This window comes from Lissotriton helveticus, chromosome 10 (assembly GCF_964261635.1).
Source record: "Lissotriton helveticus chromosome 10, aLisHel1.1, whole genome shotgun sequence".
Lineage (NCBI taxonomy): Eukaryota > Metazoa > Chordata > Amphibia > Caudata > Salamandridae > Lissotriton > Lissotriton helveticus.
Genome location: NC_136071.1, coordinates 852,620,539 through 852,627,244, shown reverse-complemented (window position 1 = coordinate 852,627,244; position 6,706 = coordinate 852,620,539).

The window sequence follows — 6,706 nt, the reverse complement described above, 5'->3', positions numbered from 1 at the left end:
ATTTCCAGACAATACCGAAGTGAAACCGCATGAGGTCATTCCAGGCGACCTTGTCCTCGTCAGGAACTTTGATCGTTCAAGTCCACTGGAGCCCCGTTGGAAGGAGCCACGACTTGTTCTTCTGACCACCCGCACGGCCGTGAAGTTGGAGGGCCGCAAGGGGTGGGTCCACCTGTCCCATATCAAGAAATTCCATGGAATTCGTAAAAAGACATTCGAAAAGGACTGCCAAAATTCTAAAGACTGCCTGAAACCAGACTCTGAATTTGATTCGGAACTGAAAGTTCCTCTGTTAGAGAAAACTCCGCAGCAGGAGTATAAAGCAAAGTTGAGGTCTAGCAAAATAAGTCAGCCAGTTTAATTGTCTAAGTCCCTCTCGGGTGAAACGGTTAGACAGGTCCCTGACATGTATGAGATAGACCCCCATAGTGAGAGAGTTAGTCAAAACTCTATGAGATGTATCGTTTTTCTAAGTTTCTTATTGTTTCTAAGTCTTATGGTTACCTGCACAAGTTATGCATTACATTTATGTTTTCCAAGTTCACATGTAAACAAGTTTTCTAATGCTACAGTAGAGCACACATTTAGTGATCTGCCTCCTCACGAGCTATCCTATCGTCTTGCTATGAGAAATAATACATTTATCAGAATGTTACACTATTCACACCAGACCAGCAATGCCACAAATTGTTGGGTGTGTGGTCGACTCCCCCCTTTCCAGACACCGAAGGGAGTTCTGCCACTCTTTCCTTATCCATTTTCACATAATGGTTCGTGTGGAGCATGGTCCACGTTAACGTCCTCCTCCAATGATATGTCCCTTCTGAATAGGACATGTTTCCCAGACAAGCAAGGTCTTTCCCATAGAACAGGGTTAGATCTAGAAAATGAAGTATATGATTTGGGTAATTATTCTTCGAATTTTATGGTCCTGAATGTTCAGTCTGATACTACTCCAGATTTACCTGCTATTTCAGTACTACCAGTCAAAGGCGAATTATGTGTCAGAAAGAATGGTTCCGCACATATAGGACATAGTGATTGTACTACTACTGTCCAGTACAGTGACAGTGGGAAATCTATTTTCAAAGCCTCACGTCATTCTTATTTTGTTTGTGGTCAGACCGCATATGTTCGTCTGCCCCTCGATTGGGATGGAACATGCTACATTGCCTTCCTACTGCCACCAGTTTTCCTAGCCCCATCTGATTATCACAGAAACACACATCTAGTACACGTCAGACATAAAAGGGAGATCGAGTCCCCGATTGTCGATCAAACTGAAACTACTCTAGAACAATATCAAGACTTCAATAAAGGTTTCTTCTTCTTTATAGGACCTATCCAGAATAGTAAGTTAATACGTAGATTAACCAGAACCCTTGAAGCAGTAGTGAATGAGACTACTGCTCTAGGTAACTTAACTGAAGAGCAATCTGCTATGAGATTTGTCGTGCTCCAAAATCGTCTCGTTCTTGACGTCATACTGGCCGATAGAGGAGGAGCATGTAGAGTCATCGGATCTAGTTGCTGCATTTTCATTCCTAATAACGCGCCGTCTGTTTATTCAGCTATAACCAGACTTCATAAAATTGCCCATCAGTTACACCAGAATCCAGGCACCTGGACTTGGTCCGGTTGGCTCTGGAGTATCATATCTGCTTGGGGATGGAAAGTATTGTCATTCCTAGGTATTGCAGTAATGATCATATTCAGTTGCTGCCTCTGTATACAATGTGGCCCTGCGATTTGCGGCATTTGTGCTACCTCTTGTATTCCTAGTCCTAAGTCCCGTTCCAAGACAATTCGAGACGAGCAAATGATGCTATATGAAATGATAGATGGTATCATGAATATAGATGTTTCCTGATGGAAACGTAGGGCACAAGGAGGGAATGTGGAAAAGTAAATTTTGCCATGTTGTATGTGCCTACGTGTTCCCCATCTCATGTTATATGTGCATGATCGATATGCATGTATTCCTTTCCTGATTGATTAAAGACGCAATTACAGTTGTGTCCATCTCTAGTATGCCAGTTTCCAGTCTTCATGAAAGCAACGAATATTAGGCCTATGTAAACCTACGTTACCACATTTTACAGTGTGCACGTTAAATTCATTGAATTGTCCCTGTTTCTAGGCCTCAAAAGGGCCCGGACTCAGATTCAGCTCCTGTCCCCTGAACCCTCTCCGAGGAGCGATGCAGCCCCCACCTGCATCCCTAACCCTTCACTTACTTCCTGCCTCGCAGTGCCCGGCCCGGCCTGGCTCTGCCTCCCAGTCTGCCAAGAGTATGTTATGTTTCTAGTTATCAGTCCAGCCCTCCTTCTCTGCATTCCTAAGCTACTGAATCGCATCAATAGTTTCCGTCATGGTCTAGCCTTTATGTCTCCATGTAAGAGAAATACTGTATTAATATTCATAGAATATTCCTCGCACACGAACTACATGTAGAATAATGCATGCACCAGTCTTAGTATCAAGTAGCCTTTGCCCTGATAACTTTTGGATTCTATCAACATGTTCTCTAAACACCAGATACCAGATAGGCCCTGGGTACATGTCGCTCTGACACTCCAGACTTTAGTCTCCTCTTCTGGCGCAGAAGTCATAGCCCCCAGTTCTCCCTGGTAACACGTCATTGCCCGTTTGCGCGCACCACTAGGTTAAAGGTCCCAGCTGCTCAGGTAGCCCCCTCCATGTTTCCGCCCCATTTATGACATATTCTGTTACGTTTGCATCACATGTCTATGTATACGCCCTGTACACGCCTTCTTGTTACATCATTTTGCCTTATCTTTCGCGACTGCTACGAAACCACGCCCACTGCTACGCCTACTGTATTGAATGTAATGTATTTGTTTAACTATAAATATTGTGCACTGTTATTAAAAGTTATCCCTTATGCTCCCAGATCCTGCCCCCGGCAGCTGCCATCCTATTCCCATGCAGGCTGTCCTGTTCCTGTCCTTTATGCCTGATTAAAGCCTGTAGACTCCAGCTACCTCGAATCTTGACTCTTATTTATTGAGCTATCTGTTTATATGAGTATCCTGAAAAATAGAACCGGTAATTAATTATTAATTTACCACATAATGGCGCCCGAATAGGGACTTGCCCTTTCCCCACGCGCCGGAGAAGCCACGCAGGCCCCCTGATCCTCTGCAGCCGTGACGGAACCATACCGTGCACGTGCAGATATTTCTGCTTCAAGTATCCCTCAGGCCCACGGAGGAGACGGAGGTTGCGGTCCAGCGTCCAGACGAGGCGGTGGAGGAACGCGGCGAGTCCCGACCAGAGCCCAAGCCGAGAGTCCAAGGTCCGAGGTATCCGGAGGCCCACCTGTAACTGAAGTCCGAAGTTCGTCCGTACGTCGTCGTAGCAGTCCAGTCCAGTCCGAGGCCTTCCGTTCTTGCTGCCCGGTGAGTACCGTTGCTGGGGTAGTATCTAGACAGGGTCAATTAATTTGTCTCTGGTCCGTGGGTTTGGGTACACAGATCCAACACGAAGTGTTCACCTAGGTGGACGCGGGTCCTGACGTGTCTCTTTATGGGACCGGTAAGTTTCGTGCTGTTTTAGCAGTACATCTAGTCATTCTAGTAAGTTCTGTTCTCGAGAAATTCATGTGTTTCTGTTCTCAGTATTCCAGGTAGTATTCCGTTCGAACTGTTATTTTAAATGTTATTTCATGTGTTTTCAATGTCGTGGTATGAATGATTTGTTTTTCAGTTATTATTGTGTTTATCGTGTATTGTATTGTGTCCAGACTCCAGCCTCAGTTATGCCTCTGTTCTCGAAATTACGTCAGTTAAGAACTAGAAAAGGTCTGCTAGAGGAAGCAGTTCCTGTCCCGCCTAGGGACAGTCCAGGTCATTTTATGTATCACAAGCATGGCATAAGTGCCATATTATATCTAGACTTATGGGTCGAGTATACTAAAGATCTAGAAGAGAAATATAGATGGCCCGTATCGGGTACATGGGATGCCGAGTGCATCATGCGAGTAGAAGAAGCATTATGGAAAAAGAAAGCCAGACAGTCCCAGAAAGATGCCATCGAGTTATGGCGCAAAGAATCTCATAAAAGAACCGAAAAAGAAATCAGAAAGTCAGAATTAAGTAGGGAATCCTCAGAAAGAGCCCAAGAAAGGGAATTGATCGAAGTAGGTGAACGAGTTAGAGCCGAACAGTCAGACAGACAGAGAAATGCCCTCATTAAGGGTATGTATCCTCTTCTTGCCGAGGGCTTGCCGAAAGCAACCCCGGAAGCACCATGTAATTTTCCTCCGCCATTAGTTCCGATTAAGCTGCGCCACAAACCGACCGCAGCTGATATTTTTCTCTCGTCCTACTTGGACGACACAGTCCCAGAATATGCAAATCCTGTTCCGCCAGCTCCTGTAAATAATGTAATCCCTGTTCCTCCAGCCACCGGGGCACCTGTTACAGCACCTGTCACGGTACCCCCGGTCCAGCCCACAGTACAAGTACCCGCTACATCAGTCACTCTGCCAGCCCGTACGATACCCGTCGATGATTCTAGTCTAGGGGCCACGGGGGGAAGTCCTCCGGGAACCCCGCCCCAGCACAAACGTGTAACATTACTTGAACTACATGAACGTGCGTTACAGCGTACGCCCAAACAGCAGTCCGTTGCAGATATCAAACGAGCCCTTACCGAATGCCGTTATGATCCAGTCCCAGGCGATGATAATATGGTTATATATTCATTACGCGTAAGACGGGTGACCGAGTATTTGGACACCCTACCGAATATGAAAGAGTATCTAGACAGAATATATCGTTTCATCCGTACAGGAGATGATCCAGGAAGTATAGGCGAAGCCATGTCTCAAAGGAAAGCTGAGACTCAGCTCATGCTATTAAAGTTTCTAATTAATTGTTTAATAAGGGAACAAGATTATCCGAATAAAGATCCGATCGAAATGAGAGTTCGGACAAAGTGGAGTGATCATATAGCCGAGGGAAGACACAGGACACTAAGTAGTATAGACAGTATGTACAAGAAAATTCGTAAGGAAATAATAAGGTTACACGAGAAACGCAAAGCAGCACAAGTGTCCGAGAAAGAAGACGCCTCTGATACTGAAGAGGTAGACGACGAGAATCCCACCAGAATAGCGTATGTAGGTAAAACTAGACTTCCCGACCGACATTCACGTCTAGAACACAAGAAAGTTCTTCCTCTTCCAGCACCAGAACAAGGTTCTCTAGAACAAGTATTTCAAGCTACCGATCACATTCTGAAATCACGTATCGGTTATAGTGAACTAAGTACCATGCATGAACAAGAACTAGCCCGATCAGCAGTCCGATGGGCTACTGATTCTACCACTTTTCCAGACGAAATAGTGGCACAAATGTTTCTGAAACTGCCCCCAGCCGAGCAGCGACTGGTGGGTATGTATATGATCCAGCACCTCATTACACTGTATGAGGGACAACATTCTGATCCAGGTCCGTTACATGATGTTCTGAACGAGTTACTCCAATATAGATGGAGAGGTCTAGGTACCGATCTAATTAGTATCATTCTAGAACAGCGCCACAAATATAGAACGTTTCTGAATCCGCATTTTGTTCATGTCTCACCTCCAGAAAGTAAATCATTTTACATAGATAGACAGCATCCGTTACGAGAAGTACATCCAGTTAGGACAGCGGGTGGTGAAATGCAACGAGTATTTGTTTACACCCCTATTACAAAGATGGAACTCTTAGAGATGAAGAAATTGATTCCCTGTCACGACAAAGATCCAGCAGGGTTCCATCGAGAATTAAAAGACATGCTCCGTATGGGAGAATACACATATCCAGATATCATTAAAATGCTAAAGGTCCTGTTGCCCGCAGGGGTATATGAAAAACTCAAGGAAAAAGAATGGGAGGTGGGAGAGAAAAAGATTGATTGGACAGCTCTAGAAGCTGAAGATAATATACGAGTACCAGGTACCGGTCTCGGGGACAAATGTAAAGAATTGCCCGAGTTATTGATACAAGTTTTGCCAAGGTTACTAGCCACGAAAAAGGAAGATTGGGATGCAATTTCAGCATGTAAACAGAAACAGGATGAAGACACTAGTGATTTTTATTCTAGATTTGAGAAATGTTTTATTATTAACTGTGGTTTGAAGACAAGTAGCGAGTCGTACCCTCATCTTTTTGTTACTAAACTAGTCGAGAATTCAAGTCCACAAGTTAAAAATCGAGTATTGAAAGTCGAAAGTAGTTGGCAAGCTAATACTCCGTCACAAATGTTACAGATGCTCCAGTATCACCAGAACAGAATTAGGGAAGAGCAAGAACACGAAAGGAGACGTATGAAAGACACGAAAATGAAAGTATTAGTTGCACAATCTGTTCCACGAGACAGTCAGAAGAGGGGTCCGAATCAAGCCAGTCATCCTGCAGCTCCCGTTAAAGGGACATGCAATTACTGTAAACAGCCAGGTCATTTTATAAACGAGTGTGCAGTTCTGAAACACAACATAGCTACTGGTAAGACTAAAGAAAGACCACGTCCGCCTAGACAAGAACAAGTTTCACAGACTTCTCAGTCACCACAGAATGCACAACAGACAGTTCCAGCACCGCAGCCTATCGCTGCAACACAGCATGTTACACAGCAAATGTACCAGTATGCCCAGTCAGAGTATCCAGAGTATCAACAGTATTCATGAAACAGC